The sequence below is a fragment of the Callithrix jacchus genome, chromosome 1, assembly GCF_049354715.1.
Source record: "Callithrix jacchus isolate 240 chromosome 1, calJac240_pri, whole genome shotgun sequence".
In the NCBI taxonomy this organism is placed as follows: domain Eukaryota; kingdom Metazoa; phylum Chordata; class Mammalia; order Primates; family Cebidae; genus Callithrix; species Callithrix jacchus.
The window spans coordinates 66,970,559-66,989,401 of record NC_133502.1 but is presented as its reverse complement, the minus strand read 5'-3'; the positions used below and the strand labels follow the sequence as shown (position 1 = coordinate 66,989,401).

Sequence of the window (18,843 nt, the reverse complement as noted above, 5' to 3'; positions counted from 1 at the left end):
AAAAATACAAGATAACGGAAAATGATTTGAGTTAAAAAATTTTCAGTAAGCTGATTAGCTCTAAGATAAACTTGGAAAATTCATCAGCCTTCTTATATATCAACAATAACCAACTATGAAATATAGCAATAAGAAGTAGCAGCCTAAATTATAAAAACTTAAGATTTTAAAATGTGTAATGGCTATGTGAAGTAAACTATAAAAAAATATGAATGGATGGAGGAATATTCCTGAATGTGTCAACTTAATGCTATAAAAATGTCAGCTTTTACTAAATTATTCTATAAAGTCAACATAGTTATAATAAAAAATTCAACACGATTTAAAAAATGGAATTTGATAAACTGATGGTTCAAGTTTTGAGAAGGGAGCATACACAAGAATGGCTAAGTAAATTTCAAAAAGAAGTATAATAAATGGGAATATCCCCATCAAAGATCAAACATTATAAAATGACAATTAAAATAAGAATTTGGAGTAGGAGCAGGCATCCTAATCAAACAGATAGAATAAATTCAGGAGAAGATTCGTGGATAAAGATTTGTAGGATAAATGAGTGATTAATGGAAGTACTAGTCTATAAAGGGTGTGGGACAATTGATTGTCTAATTGAAGTAAAGATAGGTACCCACTTCATGACACTCTCAAAAACTAAGTTCCAGGTGGACTAAATGTCGATAAATAAAAAATTTTTGAGTAGAGAAGGCCTCTTAAGTGAGACGTCAAACTTAGATGCCATTTAAAAAGGAAGGCAAGCAATTGACTGGGATAAAATATTCCATTTGTAATAGACAAAATTAATATTCAAGGTATACAATATGAAAAAGATAACTGATAGAAAATGGGAAAGAATATAAGCAGGAAATTTATAGAAGTAGAAATATCAGTAACCTGTTGAGTTTCGAATAAATATTATTGAACCGAGTATAAATAGTATCATCTTTATAGGAGATAATTTTAGCAGTATCTGTCCATTTTAAATGTACATTCTCCTGAACCAGAAGTCTTATTTCTATATGTCTGTAATACAGATATACTATCATATGTTCACGGAGAGTATTACATGATTATTCCATGGAGAGCTAGGTGTCGTGGCTCATGCCTATAATGCCAGCACTTTGGGAGTCTGAGGCGGGCAAATCACGAGGTCAGGAGTTCAAGACCAGCCTTGCCCACATGAAACCCATCTCTACTAAAAATACAAAAAATATTAGCAGGGTGTGGTAACAGGCGCCTGTAGTCCCAGCTACTTGGGAGGCTGAGGCAGGAGAATTGCTTGAATCTGGGAGCCAGAGGTTGCAGTGACCTGAGATTGCGCCACCACTCTCCAGTCTGGGTGACAGTGAGACTCTGTCTCAAAAAAAAAAAAAGTATTACATGATTATTCCATCCAGAGGAGAAAATGTATGAAGGAAAATGAAGTAATAAGGTCATCATTAGAACAGTTAAACTATGGTGTGCCGTTACACTACAATATTAGATACTTATGAAAAAGCATGTAATAGATATAGATGTACTTCTCAAGATATTTTACATGAAAGGGCAAGATACAGTATAATACATACACAAAGACATAATTCATACACACACATACACACAAATACAATTACACAAAAGCAGTGTATGTAATTTTGTTTATGTAACATCCAATCCCAGAAAACCTAATGAAAAAAACATGAAATAGATATAGGTGTACTTCTCAAGATATTTTACATGAAAGGGCAAGATACAGTATAATACATATACAAAGACACAATTCATACACACACACACACGCACACAAATACAGTACAGAAAACTAGTATATGTAATTTCGTTTATGCACCCAATACCAGAAAACCTAATATACAGGTAAGTGCAGAGAAGAAGACTGGAAGGGTACACCACAGTCATTAGCTATAGAAATAGAAGTTGGATTAGGGATCAGGAAAGAGTTTAAAATAATGTTTGTATGTATATTTTCAGGTATAAGCAAGTACAGCCTTTGTGATATAACAAACATAAAAACACCTGAGGCTTTGTTATGATTGGTCCTGATTAGGACCATTCCTTCTAGGTAGACAGCTTTGATTTATGTCTGTTTTCCCTGTGTAATTTTTAATAGCACTAGCAGAAGCTTCCCAGTTGGTGTCTGAAGTCATTGGTGTTTTTAGAAATAGCAATTTTGGAATAGTATTATATCTGAAGCTGTGTTAAAGTGGGTGAAAAAAGTGAAAATTGTACTAGTGATTTGTAACCTCTATAACCACAACTCAGATAAGACAAAGTGCTTTTTTTTTTTATTGCATTTTAGGTTTTGGGGTACATGTGAAGAACATGCAAGATAGTTGCATAGGTACACACGTGGCAGTGTGATTTGCTACCTTCCTCCCCTTTACCTATATCTGGCATTTCTCCCTATGCTATCTCTCCCCAACTTCCCACCCCCTACTGTCCCTCCCCTATTCCCCCAACCAACCCCTGTGTGTATGTGTTCTCCCCTCCCTGTGTTCTCATTGTTCAACACCTGCCTATGGGTGAGAACATGCGATATTTTATTTTCTGTTCTTGTGTCAGTTTGCTGAGAATGATGTTCTCCAGGTTCATCCATGTCCCTACAAAGCACATGAACTCATCGGTTTTGATTGCTGCATAATATTCCATGGTGTATATATGCCACATTTTCCCTGTCCAGTCAATCATCGATGGGCATTTGAGTTGATTCCAGATCTTTGCTATTGTAAACAGTGCTGCAGTGAACATTCGTGTGCATGTGTCCTTATAGTAGAATGATTTATAGTCCTTTGGATATATACCCAGTATGGGATTGCTGGGTCAAATGGCATTTCTATTTCTAGGTCTTTGAGGAATCACCACACTGTCTTCCACAATGGTTGAACTAATTTACACTCCCACCAGCAGTGTAAAAGTGTTCGTATTTCTCCACATTCTCTCCAGCATCTGTTGTCTCCAGATTTTTTAATGATTGCCATTCTAATTGGCGTGAGATGGTATCTCAATGTAGTTTTGATTTGCATTTCTCTAAGGACCAGTGATGATGAGCATTTTTTCATGTTTGTTGGCCTCATGTATGTCTTCTTTTGTAAAGTGTCTCTTCATATCCTTTGCCCACTTTTGAGTGGGCTTGTTTTTTTCTTGTAAATCTGTTTGAGTTCTTTGTAAATTCTGGATATCAGCCCTTTGTCAGATGGGTAAACTGCAAAAATTTTTTCCCATTCTGTTGGTTGCCAATTCACTCTAGTAACTGTTTCTTTTGCCGTGCAGAAGCTGTGGAGTTTCATTAGGTCTCATTTGTCTATTTTGGCTTTTGTTGCCAATGCTTTTGGTGTTCTGTTCATGAAGTCCTTGCCTACTCCTATGTCCTGAATGGTTTTGCCTAGATTTTCTTCTAGGGTTTTTATGGTGTTAGGTCTTATGTTTAAGCCTTTAATCCATCTGGAGTTAAGTTTAGTGTAAGGTGTCAGGAAGGGGTCCAGTTTCTGCTTTCTGCACATGGCTAACCAGTTTTCCCAACACCATTTATTAAACAGGGAATCCTTTCCCCATTGCTTGTTTTTGTCAGGTTTATCAAATATTGTATGGTTGTAGATATGTTGTGTTGCCTCCAATGCCTCTGTTCTGTTTTATTGGTCTATATCTCTGTTTTGGTACCAGTACCATGCTGTTTTGATTACTGCAGCCTTGTAGTATAGTTTGAAGTTCGGTAGTGTGATGCCTCCCACTTTGTTCTTTTTGCTTAGAATTGACTTGGCTATGCAGGCTCTCTTTTGGTTCCATATGAAGTTTAAGGTGGTTTTTTCCAGTTCTGTGAAGAAAGTCATTGGTAGCTTGATGGGGATAGCATTGAATCTGTAAATTACTTTTGGGCAGTATGGCCATTTTCACAATATTGATTCTTCCTAACCATGAACATGGAATGTTTCTCCATCTGTTTGTGTCCTCTCTGATTTCGTTGAGCAGCGGTTTGTAGTTCTCCTTGAGGAGGTCCTTTATGTTCCTTGTTAGTTGTATTCCTAGGTATTTTATTCTCTTTGTAGCAATTGTGAATGGCTGTTCATTCTTGATTTGGCTCTCTTTAAGTCTGTTATTGGTATATAGGAATGCTTGTGATTTCTGTACATTGATTTTGTATCCTGAGACTTTGCTGAAGTTGCTTATCAGTTTCAGGAGCTTTTGGGCTGAGACAGTGGGGTCTTCTAGATATGCTGTCTGCAAATAAAGACAGTTTGCGTCCTACTTTCCTATTTGAATACCCTTTATTTCTTTTTCTTGCCTGATTGCTTTGGCTAGAACTTCCAATACTAGATTGAATAGGAGTGGTGAGAGAGGGCATCCTTGTCTAGTGCCAGATTTCAAAGGGAATGCTTCCAGTTTTTGCCCATTCAGTATGATATTGGCTGTTGGTTTGTCGTAAATAGCTTTTATTATTTTGAGATATGTTCTGTCAATACCAAGTTTATTGAGGGTTTTTAGCATAAAGAGCTGTTGAATTTTGTCAAAGACCTTCTCTGCGTCAATTGAGAGAATCGTGGTTTTTGTTTTTGGTTCTGTTTATGTGGTTGATTATGTTTATAGACTTGCATATGTTGTACCAGCCTTGCATCCCTGGGATGAATCCTATTTGATCATGGTGGATAAGCTTTTTGATGTGCTGTTGCAATTGGCTTGCCAGTATTTTATTGAAGATTTTTGCATCTATGTTCATCATGGATATTGGCCTGAAGTTTTCTTTTCTTATTGAGTCTCTGCCGGGTTTTGGTAACAGGATGATGTTGGTCTCATAAAATGATTTGGGAAGGATTCCCGCTTTTTGGATTATTTTGAATAGTTTCAAGAGGAATGGTAACAGTTCCTCTTTGCATGTCTGGTAGAATATGGCTGTGAACCCATCTGGACCTGGGCTTTTTTTGTGTGTAGGCTCTGAATTGCTGCCTCAACTTCAGATCTTGTTATTGGTCTATTCATGGTTTCGACTTCCTCCTGGTTTAGGCTTGGGAGAACTCAAGTGTCCAGTAATTTATCCATTTCTTCCAGGTTTACTAGTTTGTGTGCATAGAGTTGTTTGTAATATTCTCTGATGATGGTTTGAATATCTGTGGAATCTGTGGTGATTTCCCCTTTATCATTTTTTATTGCATCCATTTAGTTATTCTCTCTTTTCTTTTTTATTAATCTGGCTAGTTTTCTATTTTGTTGATCTTTTCGAAAAACCAGCTCCTGGATTTATTGATTTTTTGAAGGGTTTTTCGTGTCTCTATCTCCTTCAGTTCTGCTCTGATCTTAGTTACTTCTTGTCTTCTGCTAGGTTTTAAGTTTTTTTGATCTTGCTCCTCTAGCTCTTTCAGTTTTGATGATAGGGTGTCAATTTTGGATCTCTCCACTCTTCTCATGTGGGCATTTATTGCTATATATTTTCCTCTAGAGACTGCTTTAAATGTGTCCCAGAGATTCTGGTATGTTGTGTCTTCATTCTTGTTGGTTTCGAAGAACTTCTTTATTTCTGCCTTCATTTCATTGTTTATCCAGTCAACGTTCAAGAGCCAGTTGTTCAGTTTCCATGAAGCTGTGCGGTTCTGGGTTGGTTTCTGAATTCTGAGTTCTAACTTGATTGCACTGTGGTCTGAGAGACTGTTTGTTATGATTTCTGTTCTTTTGCATTTGCTGAGGAGTGATTTACTTCCAATTATGTGGTCAAGTTTAGAATAGGTGTGATGTGCTGAGAAGAATGTATATCCTGTGGATTTGGGGTGGAGAGTTCTGTAAATGTCTCTCAGGTTTGCTTGCTCCAGGTCTGAGTTCAAGTCCTGGATATCCTTGTTAATTTTCTGTCTGGTTGATCTGTCTGATATTGACAATGGAGTGTTAAAGTCTCCCAGTATTATTGTGTGGAGTCTAAGTCTCTTTGTAAGTCATTAAGAACTTGCCTTATGTATCTGGGTGCTCCTGTGTTGGGTGCGTATATATTTAGGATTGTTAGCTCTTGTTGTATTGATCCTTTTACTATTATGTAATGTCCTTCTTTGTCTCTTTTAATCTTTGTTGTTTTAAAGTGTATTTTATCAGAGGCGAGAATTGTAACTCATGCTTTTTTTTTTGCTCTCCATTTGCTTGGTAAATCTTCCTCCATCCCTTTATTTTGAGCCTTTGTGTATCCTTGCATGTGAGATGGGTTTCCTGGATACAGCACACCGATGGGTTTTGGCTTTTTATCCAATTTGCCAGTCTGTGTCTTTTGATTGGTGCATTTAGCCCATTTACATTTAGGGTTAATATTGTTATGTGTGAATTTTGATACTGCCATTTTGATGCTAGCTGGCTTTTTTGCCCGTTAGTTGATTCAGATTCTTCATTTTGTTGATGCTCTTTAGCATTTGGTATGTTTTTGGTATGGCTGGTACTGGTTGTTTCTTTCTATGTGTAGTGCCTCTTTCAGGAGCTCTTGTAAAGCAGGCCTGGTGGTGACAGAATCTCTGAGTACTTGCTTGTTCGCCAAGGATTTTATTTTTCCTTCACTTATGAAGCTCAGTTTGGCTGGATATGAAATTCTGGGTTGAAAGTTCTTTTCTTTAGGGATGTTGAATATTGGCCCCCACTCTCTTCTGGCTTGTAGTGTTTCTGCCGAGAGATCTGCTGTGAGTCTGATGGGCTTCCCTTTGTGGGTGACCCGACCTTTTTCTCTGGCTCCCCTTAGCATTTTCTCCTTCATTTCAACCCTGGTGAATCTGATGATTATGTGCCTTGGGGTTGCTCTTGTTGAGGAATATCTTTGTGGTGTTCTCTGTATTTCCTGGACTTGAATATTGGCTTGTTTTGCTAGGTTGGGGAAGTTTTCCTGGGTAATATCCTGAAGAGTATTTTCCAGCTTGGATTCATTCTCTTCGTCATATTCAGGTACACCTATCAAACGTAGATTAGTTCTCTTCACATGGTCCCACATTTCCTAGAGACTTTGTTCATTCCTTTTTGAGCTTTTTTCTCTAACCTTGCCTTCTTGTTTCATTTCATTGAGTTGATCTGCAACCTCTGATATACTTTCTTCTGCTTGGTCAATTTGGCTGTTGAAACTTGGACATGCTTTGCGAAATTCTCGTGTGGTGTTTTTTAACTTCTTTAATTCATTCATATTTCTCTCTAAGTTGTACATTCTTGTTATCATTTCGTCAAATCTTTTTTCAAGGTTCTTAGTTTCTTTGCATTGAGTTAGAACATGTTCTTTTAGCTCACAGAATTTTCTCATTACCCACCTTCTGAAGTCTGATTCTGTCATTTCTTCACACTCATTCTCCATCCATTCTTCCCTTGCTGGTGAGGAGTTGTAATCCCTTGTAGGAGGAGAGGTGTTCTGGTTTCGGGTGTTTTCCTCCTTTTTGCGCTGGTTTCTTCCCATCTTTGTGGATTTATCCACCTGTCGTCTGTATAGTTGCTGATTTTCAGATTGGGTCTCTGAGTGGACGTCCAGATTGTTGATGAAGTTATTTCTGTTTCTTAGTTTTCCTTCTAACAGTCTGGCCCCTCTGCTGTAGGATCATTGAGATCCGCTCCAGGCCCTGCTTGCCTGGGGATCACCTGCAGCAGCGGCAGAACAGTAAGGGTTGCTACCAGTTTCTTCTTCTGCTATCTTTGTCCCAGAATGATGCCCGCCAAATGTCTGTCTGATCAGTCCTTTTTGAGGTGACTCTTTGGAATATTCGGGTGTCAGGGAGCTGCTTGAGGAGACAGTGTGTTCTTTATAAGAGCTCAAGTGCTGAGCTGTGAGCTCCGTTGTTCATTCAGAGCTGCTAGGCAGGTACGTTTAAGTCTGCTGCAGCAGAACTCATAAATCCCCTTTTTTTTCCCCAGGTGCTCTGTCCTGGGGAGTTAGGGCTTTATTTATGAGTATCCATTGTGCTTTTGCTTTTTTTTTTCAGGGCTGCCCTGCCCAGCAGGAGGCAGCCTAGTCACTGTCTGCCTGCAGAGGCTTTGCTGAGCTGGTGTGGGCTCCGCCCTGCTGCCATGTGAGCTTCCCTGGAGTCCTCTTTATATGGGTGTGGTTAGAACTCCCTTGGCAATGGTGGCCCACCTCTGTAATGGGGGACTCTCTCTGTTATGGCAGGTTGCCTCAGCAACAGCGGGCTGCCTCAGCAATGGCGTACTACCTCCGTAGGGGTGGAATGCTTCAGTAATGGTGGACGCTCCTCTCCCACTGAGCAGCACTGTCCTGGGTTCAGCTGTGCTTGCCGTGAAACTCTCAACCCCAAGCATTTCCAATTGCTGTTTTTTTGTTTTGTTTTTGTGAGGGTGGGACCTGCCGAACCTGATCACCTGGCTCCCTGCCTCAGAGCCTTTTTTTAATCAAAGTTGAATGGTTGACTCTCTCCCAGGTGTTCCAGTCACCTGCTGAAAGGGTGCAGGGATCTGTGTGATTTCCCATGTGGTGACCCACGCACCAGCTGAAACAATGGCGCTGCCCGGGAATCTCCTGGCCTGTCTCTCTGTTTCAGTCCCATTTAATCAGATGCCTTCCCAGAGTTCCAGTTGCCAGCTTAAAAGGGCAGCCAGACCAATGAATTTTGTACAGAGAGCCGCCGCGCCAGGGCACCGGCAAATCAGCTGCACTGGCCAAAACAGCCGCGCCTGCCAAAACAGCCGTGCTGGCGACCCATGGGGCTCTTCCACCTGGGAACCTCCTGGTCTGTGGGCAATAAAGATCTGTCTGGAAATGCGGCGTCCACTCACCCTCTGCGCTTTCATTGGGAACTGGAATCCTGAGCTGCTCCTAAATTTAGGCCATCTTGGATTTCTCTCGACAAAGTGCTTTTTGTTTTCAGAGTTTCTGTTATAAAAACCCTTTTCAAGTTATATCGAATATAATTGTTTTCAAGACCCATATGTCTGGATATTTTTTATCCTAACCTTTAATATTAGAACTTAATGTTTTAAGACAGTTAATGATAGAGGTCAAGAGAGAAATCAGAAGCTTGAGAGGAAAATAAAGAGAAGGAAGTTTTTTTTTTTTTTAAAGAAGATGAGGGAAGATGAGTATGTTTACAGGCTTTCTGTTGTGAATTTAGTTGCCAGTGTGTTACTGTGGCCAGAAAAAATACAGAAACTGCAGATTTAGTCTTCAGTCCAAATTCACACTGGTAGATATAACCAAGAATTTGAAGTTCTGCAAGAACAAAGTTAATCTCTAATAAAAAAACTAAAGTTTTAATACTTCTTTAAAAAAACTGTAAAATATTTGGAGGTGAGAATAGGATTGTCCCAGGTGTAGTTGCCTTTTGGCTCTAAAGGGTAGCCTGTGTGCTCCACAGATAGTAGACACCTAAAGCTATATGTGGAACTTAAGAAGATGTTACTTAAAAAGAAAAGGCTGGCTTATGCTGGTAATCCAGCACTTTGGGAGGCTGAGGCAGGCGGATCACCTGAGGTTGGGAGTTAAGACCAGCCTGACCAATATGGAGAAACCCCGTCTCTACTAAAAATACAATATTAGCCAGGCATGGTGGCGGGTGCCTGTAATCCCAGCTACTCAAGAGGCTGAGGTCAGAGAATTGCTTGAACTTGGGAGGCAGAGGTTGCAATGAGCCAAGATCTTGTCATTGCACTCCAGCCTGGGCAACAGGAGGGAAACTGTCTCAAAAAAACAAAAAGAAAGAGAAAAGTTGATCTATGTGCACACTATCAGTCCTTTAATGGATTGGGGTTGGTTTTTCGGAAGCAATTCTTTCTTTTTTCCATAGTTTCCTGACTGGAAGTATCTTCTTGATCAAGATTTCTTTTGAAGTCTATTTTAACAAGCTTTTCATGTTAGTATTAAGGTGTAATTTGTTAGTGGGAGAATGGGAACTGTATCTCCTAAATGCTGAATTAAATTTAAATTTAGTATATCTGACTAAGAGGGGTAAGGACAGTGGCTCTGAATGCTCCCTTCCCTTTTAAATCTTTTTTCACTTAGTGGGGGCATAAAAGAGTGAGGCCCATCCATCCTACCCACACTACCCTTTCCTCCTTTCCAGTGGATGTGGGATTGGAGAAGAATAAGATAAATAAATTATAGTAAATTTGTTGCTAACAGTCTGTGTAAATTATCGATTTCTGTTAGTGTATGAATACTTTCATTAGGTTAAATTGTTGCTATTTTAAAGGTTTTTACCTCAGTGGCAATTTCATATGGTTTGACCTATTACACTACAAAACTATGGCTATAATCTCTGCCCTATATATAAACATGTTATTGAACTTACACGAAAATACACTGTAACATTTAAATAGCATAAATTTGTGCTTGTTTTGGCAACACATATGCTAAAATTGGAATGATGCAGGAAGATTAGCGTGGCCCCTGCACAAAGATGACACGTAAAGTCATGAAGAGTTCCACAATTTTTCAGACTTTAAACCAACAAAGATGAAAAAAGGCAAAGAAGGGCATTACATAATGGTAAAGGGATCAATGCAATAAGAAGAGCTAACTTCATAAAACAAGAGCACCCAGATTCATAAAACAAGTTCTTACAGACCTACAAAGAAACTTAGACTCCCACACAATAGTAGTGGGAGACTTTAACACCCACTGTCAATATTAGATCAACGAGATAGAAAATTAACAAGGATATTAAGGACTTGAACTTAGCTCTGGATCAAGTGGACTTAATAGACATTTACAGAACTCTCCACCCCAAAGCATAAATTCATTAACAGTACATCACTGATGAAATGTACAACATCCAAGCAAAATTGGAATGTTTATGAATACCTTTACAACAGTTAAAGCCAAAAATATTGTTATTGCAGGTATGCATAATTATACACTAAAGGGTTAAACAACCTTCTTCAGAAACTAAGTTGCATATGAGAATGATAAAAACCAGAAAGTAGTAATTTGTAATTTAAAAGCTTGTAGTATGGCTAGGTGCTGTGTGGCTCCCACCTAATAATCCCAGGACTTTGGGCGACTGAGGTGGGAAGATTGCTTGATCTCAGGAATTTGAGACTAGCCTGGGTGACATAGCAAGAACTTGTTTTTACTAGATAATAAGTAAGTAAGCAAGCAAGCCACGCGTGGTGACACATAGCTGTAGTCCCAGCTACTTTGGAGGCTGAGGTGGGAGAATCACTTAAGCCCAGGAGCCTGCAGTGGGCCATGATTGTGCCACTGCACTCCAGTCTAGGTGAGTGAGTAATTTATAACTTAAAGCTGCTGAAAACCCTAAGTGTTCAGCAAAGTACTGATAAACATATACATTTAAAGAAAGTACCCAGGGCTGGGAAAGAGCCAACTAAAAAGATTGTATAGTACAGGATCCAAGCTCACACAGGGCCAGAGGAACCTGTTTCCACCACCTAGTACAGAAAGCCTGATAATTTACAAGGCATTCAGTAGAGTACTCTGGAAGGTTTTATATTAGTAGTGGATAATAGTTACAGATTAAATGCAACTCTCTTCTTGCCTAACCACGTTAAAACCAAGTCCCAAAGGATCAAATTATGTCCTAGTCCCTTAGCCACATTTTAGAACAAATCTTGAGATTTATAGGAATAAAAAAATACTCAATAGCCAAAAAGATAAAATTCACAGTATCTTACAGTCAGTTCAAATTACTGAATCTGCAACGAAGCAAGAAAATACAAACCATATTGAGAAAAATTAGTCACTTCAAATTGCCCTTTAAATGATACTGATGATAATAATAATTAAAACAGTTACGACTGTTGGAGAAACTAACAAAAAGATTGAATATGTTAAGTAGAGATACTGTCTAGATTCAAATTATGTGTCAAAGATATGCTACATGGTATTAATGACATGTTAGACTTTGTCAAAGGAAAGATTAGTGTACATGAAGATAGAGCAATAGAAACTATCCAAAATAATGCACAGAAGAAACAGAAGAGAATTTGGAGAACTGAAAAAGCATTTGAAATAATGGTCATTTTCCAAAGTAGATAAAAACTATAAACCAATAAGCACAATAACCATAAGAAAGATGAATATAACTCTATTAAGACACATCATAATTAAGTCACTTAAAATAAATAATAAAGAGAAATCTTAAAAGTAGCCAAAAAAAAAAAGAACAAAGATAAGGGTGACATCAGATCTCTCATTAGAAACAATGTAAGCTAGAAGACAATGAAGCAATATCTTTAAAACATTTTTATATAAAAACTGTCAACCTAGGACTTTTTACCCAGTCAAACTATCTTTCAGAAGAGAGGCAAAATAAAGATTTCAAATTTACAAAAGCTGAAAGAATTTATCACTTTCAGTCCTGAACTAAAAGATGATAAATAGAGTCCTTCAAGCAGGAGGAAAATTAAACCACATGAAAGCTTGGTCACAAGGAATTCAAAGTACTAGAGATGGTAACTACCTGGGCAAATATATAAGATTTAGAAAAAAATTATTATATAAATATTTTTAAAAGACAAATGACTATTTAACATAAAAATGATAACAGTTGCCACGTTTGGTAGCCTGTAATCCCAGCACTTTGGGAAGCCAAGGCAGGCAGATTGCTTGAGCTCAGGAGTTTGAGACCAGCCTGGGCAACATGGTAAAACCCGGTCTCTCCAAAAAACAAACGAACGAACGAACAAAAATTAGCCAGGCGTGGTGGTGCGTGCTTATAGTCACAGCTGCTTAGGAGGCTGAGTTGGGAGGATCATTTGAACCCAGGAGGCAGAGATTACAGTGAGCTGAGATCACCCCACTGTATTCCAGCCTGGGCAATAGAGACCCTGTCCTCCCCTCCAACCCTCTAAAAAGTGATGGCAATTATTGTGAGGTTTAAAACATGTAAAGGTAAAATATACTATAATAATAGCAAAAATCCCAGAGATATTGCAGATTTATTGTTAAAAGGTTCTGATACATATTCCTAAAATAGTATATCACTTGAAGGTAGACAATAATAGGAAAATACACATATTGTAAACTCTAAAGAAATGACTCAAGTAACAGAGAGTTGTAGCCTGTAAATCAACAAGAGAGAGGAGATGGTATAGTAGGAAATAATTCAAAATGAAGCAGATAAAGAGGAAAAAGGGGACAAAGAACATTTCAAACATATAGCAAGATAGTGATGTAAATCCAGTCATATCAACAATCACATTAACATAAATGGCCTAAACACCACAGTTAAAAGTCAGGGATTGCTGGATTCAATTTTTTAAAATTAAGACCTAAATATATCACATCTACAAGAAATCCAATTTAAGTAAGTTAAAAGAAAGGAAAAAGATAATACCATGCTGACACTATCCAAAATAAAACTGAGATCACCAAGTAAAACCAGAAGTTAGCTTACAGAACAAATAATTATTACCAAGGATAAAGAGGATTATTTTATAATAACAAAGGGATGAATTAAGAGGACATACAATTCTAAATATTTATACATCTAATATAGGAACTTGCCTGGGCACAGTGTCTCATGCCTGTAATATCAGCTCTTTGGAGGCTGAGGGGATGAATCACTTGAGTCCGCGAGTTCAAGACCAGCCTGGGCAATGTGGTGAAACTCTGTCTCTACAAAAAAATAAAAAAGTTAGCTGGATGTGGTGGCACACACCTGTAGTTCCAGCTACTAGGAAGGGTGATGTGGGAGGATTCCTTGAACCTGGGAGGCTGAGACTGCAGTGAGCTATGCTCACACCACTGCACTCAAGCTTAGTGACACAGCAAGACCCTGTCTCAAGAAAAAAAGAAGAGAGTATTTCTTAATGTATGCTAGAACTTTAAAGAAAAATACAGATGCTCTTTAATTCATGATGGAGTTATGTCTCGATAAACCCATAGTAAGTTAATAATATGTCTTGCGAGGCCGAGGCGGGTGGATCACAAGGTCAAGAGATCGAGACCATCCTGGTCAACGTGGTGAAACCCCGTCTCTACTAAAAATACAAAAAATTAGCTGGGCATGGTGGCGCGTGCCTGTAATCCCAGCTACTCCAGAGGCTGAGGCAGGAGAATTGCCTGAACCCAGGAGGCAGAGGTTGCGGTGAGCTGAAATCACGTCATTGCATGCCAGCCTGGGTAACAAGAGCGAAACTCCGTCTCAAAAAAAAAAAAAAAAAAAATATATATATATATATATATATGTCAAAAATGCATTTAATTCACCTAACCTACTGAACATTGTAGCTTAGCCTAGGCTATCTTAAATGTGCTCAGAACATTTACATTATTATCGTATGGTTGATGAACAAAATCATCTAACACAAAGCCTATTTTATAATAAAGTGTTGAATGTCTCATGTAATTTATCGAACTCTACTGAAAGTGGAAAACTGAGTGGTTGTATGGATACTTGATATATGGTTTCTACTGAATGTGTATCTCTTTTGCTTCATAGTAAAGTCCAAAAATTCTAAGTTGAACCATCGTAAGTTGGGGATTGTCTGTACACAAGTGTGTAATTTTAGCAGAGATTTTAGTACCCTTCTCAATAATTAGTAAAACAAGTAGAGAGAATGTAAAGCCTAAAATGTTGAAATTTGTTAAATAAAACGCAGGAGAAAATCTCTCTAACCTTTCATTAGGTGAAGATTTCTTAGGTACAGCATTGAAAGTACCATTCACAAAATGACAAATTTGTAAATTGTGCTTAATCATAATTTAAAACTTCTCTTGGAAAGACATTGGTAAGAGAATATAAAAGCAAGCCACAGGCTGGGAGAAAAATATTTATAAATCACTTTTCTGGTAAAGGACTGTTTCCCAGAATATATAAAGCACGATCAAAATGCAATAATAAGAAAACAGTCTAGTAACTAAATGGGCAAAATAATCCAACAGATATTCAAACAAAAATATACCTGGTTGGCAAATCAGCACATGAAAACAACATCATTAGTCATGGAAATGCAAAGGCTCCAGTTTATAAATGGTTAGTAGGAAAATTTAAGGGATGATGGGTAAGTTCATTATCTTGATTATGGTTATAGTTTCACAAGTGCATTTACATGTCAAAAATTATCAAATTGTACACTTTAAACATGTGCAATTTGATATATGTCAGTTATACCTCAGTAAAGCTATTTCAAAAACCAAGAGTAGTTGACATATTGTATTAGGTTGGTGCAAAAGTAATTGTGGTTTTTGCCATTGCTTTCAATTAAAAGTACCATTTGCACCATTAAAAGTAATGGCAAAAACTGCAGTTACTTTGGCACCAACCAAGTATTTATGATAACTACTTGATGCATGTTTGTTTAATAGCTTTAACTCATTACTCTGGGATTTCCCAAGAGTATTTGACAGTTTCAACTTTTTTTAATCTATAGGAAATAGCAATTTCAATCTGAGAATAGTATATCATACTCTCCTAGTATATTGATTTGACAGTAATATCCAAAAGCAATTAAAAATTCTTCATTAAACTTGATTCTTTTACAAATACTTTTATCCTTAGGTCAGTATTTTTATCTGTTTCTGGTTCAAGGATAAGAATGTATTCACATCTGGGATGAGACCTTCAAGAATGAGGTATATACCTTACATTGTTATCAACTAAATCCTTATTATCAGTTAGTACTTAACGTAAAAATTTGTGTAGTCTTAGATTTGTATGGTCCAGAGACTAGCCACATCAGCCTAACATGGAAACTTATTAGAAATGTGATTTACTGGGCCCCACCACACACCTATTGAATTGAATTCCTGGGTGTGTGGCCCAGGAATCTGTTTTAATAATCCTTGCAGGTGATTCTGATACATACCAGGATTTGAAAGTGGTGGTCTTAAGCAACAATAGGACTTTAGATTTTTAGATACTTATAGTAGTTTCATTTTTAAAAATCTCATATGATAGCAAACTTAAGATTTGTACATTTCTGGTAAAAGGAATTCAACAAAAAGAATTTTTTAATGAAGATTTGTACATTTCATCATCTGTGAACTTTTTTTTAAAGAACTAAAATATTGAGTGCTAGTTGTACGTGCCAGAAGTGTTTAAGGTGAAGTAATACTGATGTCTGCAACTTTGAAGTGCATTAAGAAAAGATCACTAGAGAATTAAATGCAATTAAAACGTGTCAATTTTAGATCCTAGGTGACAAATATATGGGTGTTTACTGTTCAGTTATTTCAGCTTTTCTGTAGATTAAAAAAATTATCATACTATAAAATCCTTCCATTATCCCTTTTTATATTTTTGATCAAGAGTGAAATATGCTCAGAATGTGCTCTTAGACAAAATAACCATAGATGGTAATGAAGTTTTAGTATTTTAACAGCAATTATGAGTAAAAATATAGAAAACTGTGTTTCATTAGATGGATAATACATTTATTCATCTTAGAAATTGGGTAGTTGAGATTTTTCTAATCAAATTAAAATTAGATATTAAAGTGTGATCTTGTTAATGTTCTTGACCTCCATTGATTGTCTCTTCATATACCCAGATGAAAAGATTAATCAGTTATATATGATCTAGTTAAAGTCAGTTTTAAGAACAGATACAAATTACTGATTTTTTTCAGAAATAAAAAAAAGACTAATGTGGTCTTCAGAAATAAAATCACTTCTTTTAAAACATTATTAAAGGCATGACAATCAAATGGATAGTACTTAGATTAAAAGAGATTTTTAAAGACATGACAAATAGTAGTGTGCGCATCTAATATGAATCCTGATTCAAACAAATTTTAATAAAAATTAAGACAGTGCAAAATTTGAATACTGACTACATATTTGATGATTTAAGGATTTATTAAAGTTTGTGTATGATAATGGTTTGTAATTATGTTTTAAAAAGGAGTTCTTTCAGAGATACATATTGAAATATTTGCAAATGAAGTTTTGGAATATCCTAGATGTGTTCACAATACTACGTGACAGGAAGTGGGGAATAGATGAAACTAGACTGATCATGAGTGGAAGCTGGGTGATGACTACATGGGGTTCATTATATACATTATGTTTACATTGGTGTATGTTTAGAATTTTCCACAGTAAAAGGTTTTAAGAAAGATAAAGGTTAATTTAACTCTTACAGTATGATCTGAGCACTAAATCATCACTTATTACAGTTTTCAGGGGAAAATATTTTCCAATTATATCTGACTTCAAAACAAGTAATAATAAGGTCTTAGTATGTTGCCCAGGCGGGTCTCAAACTCCTGGGCTCAAGTGGTCCTCTCCTGCTCCAGCTTCTCAAAGTGCTGGGATTATAGTCATGAGCCACTGGCAAGGATCAAAGGCCTTTATACTTATTTCTTTTTTTAAACTTTCAGATATATCTGAATTCTAAAAAAAATACTGCAAAGCAGCCTATTTCTTAATTGAGGACTGATTTTTTTTTTTTTTTGCGTAACACTCTTAGTTGCAGCCTGTTTTTGTACCAAATCTTACACTGTTTCTTTTCTACTTCCAATATCCAAAGAAATGAAAAAAGTGAGCATGGGGGAGAGAAAGAAAAGGAACTGGATTAAGCATAAATGTTTTGAATTATAAAAAGTTTTTTTAAAATTTAATATCTGTCATTGAAAATGATTTATAGCACTGTCTTCTTCCCATCCTTCCCCCTTCTTACTTTCTCTACCAATAAACATTTCTTTTATAAATGTAGAAGAAAAAACCAAGACTGCCTATTATGACTTCATAAAATTTCACATTAACATATGGAAATTTAAGGTTAAACTGAAATAATGCATATAGTTATATTTTTAAGAGCCATTTTTCAGTAGTACAGTTGATATCAAAGAGGGTAATTCAAAGAATTAGTCTTGGCAAAAATATAAAATAACCTAATATCCTGTTCTTATTGTTAAATATAATCTATGAAATACTTGTTTTAGGTTTCTGATAAGAAATAACAGGATAATTTCACAGAGGGATTCCCATGACTTTCATCTCAGGAAATTTCACCACAAATTATTTCAAATACCTTTTTTTAGTCTAATATAGTCAAGTTTAGAAGATAAAAAAATCCAAGAGTTAAAAATGAAATAGAAATCTAAATTGGAAAAGTACATTTTAGGATATCAGTTCATGAAATAAATTAGTGATTTGGATAATGTCCAAGTTCAAGCAAAATTTATTTAAATTCTTCTGAAAGGGTACTTAGATGGTTGAGAAGCCAAATATGTGTGATTGCTTGTGGCTCTTCAAGACTATTAATTATTTTTTTTTTGAGACGGAGTTTCACTCTTGTTACCCAGTCTGGAGTGCAATGGCGCGATCTCGGCTCACTGCAACCTCTGCCTCCTGGGTTCAGGCAATTCTCCTGTGTCAGCCTCCTGAGTAGCTGGGATTACAGGCATGCGCCACCATGCCCAGCTAATTTTTTTTTTTTATTTTTAGTAGAGACGGGGTTTCACCATGTTGACCAGGATGGTCTCCATCTCTTGACCTTGTGATCCACCTGCCTCGGCCTCCCAAAGTGCTGAGATTACAGGCGTGAGCCACTGTGCCCGGCCAAGACTATTAATTTTTAAATCAAAATTTTGATGGTGGTAAATGCCCATCAATGATAGACTGGACAGGGAAAATGTGGCACATATACGCCATGGAATACCATGCAGCCGTAGAAAACGATGAGTTTGTGTCCTTTGTAGGGACGTGGATGAACCTGGAAACCATCATTCTCAGCAAACTGGCACAAGAACAGAAAATCAAACACCACATGTTCTCACTCATAGGCAGGTGTTGAACAAGGAGAACACATGGACACAGGGAGGGGAGCATCACACACTGGGGTCTGTGGGGGCGAACTAGAAGAGGACAGCTGGGAGTGGGGAGTTGGGGAGGGATAACATGGGGAGAAATGCCACATATAGGTGATGGGGAGGAAGGCAGCAAACTACATTGCCATGTATGTACCTATGCAGCAATCTTGCATGTTCTTCGCATGTACC

General features: G+C 37.1%; 1 protein-coding gene and 1 non-coding gene across 4 annotated transcripts in view; both read left to right on the top strand.

The window, feature by feature from the left end:
• Positions 1–18,843, top strand: part of FNDC3A (fibronectin type III domain containing 3A) — a 212,131-nt gene that overhangs the window by 8,270 nt on the left and 185,018 nt on the right. The window lies entirely within an intron of this gene.
• LOC118148237 (U6 spliceosomal RNA) lies at positions 10,264–10,369 on the top strand. The gene has a single exon (XR_004735005.1). It is a non-coding gene; the product is annotated as a U6 spliceosomal RNA (small nuclear RNA).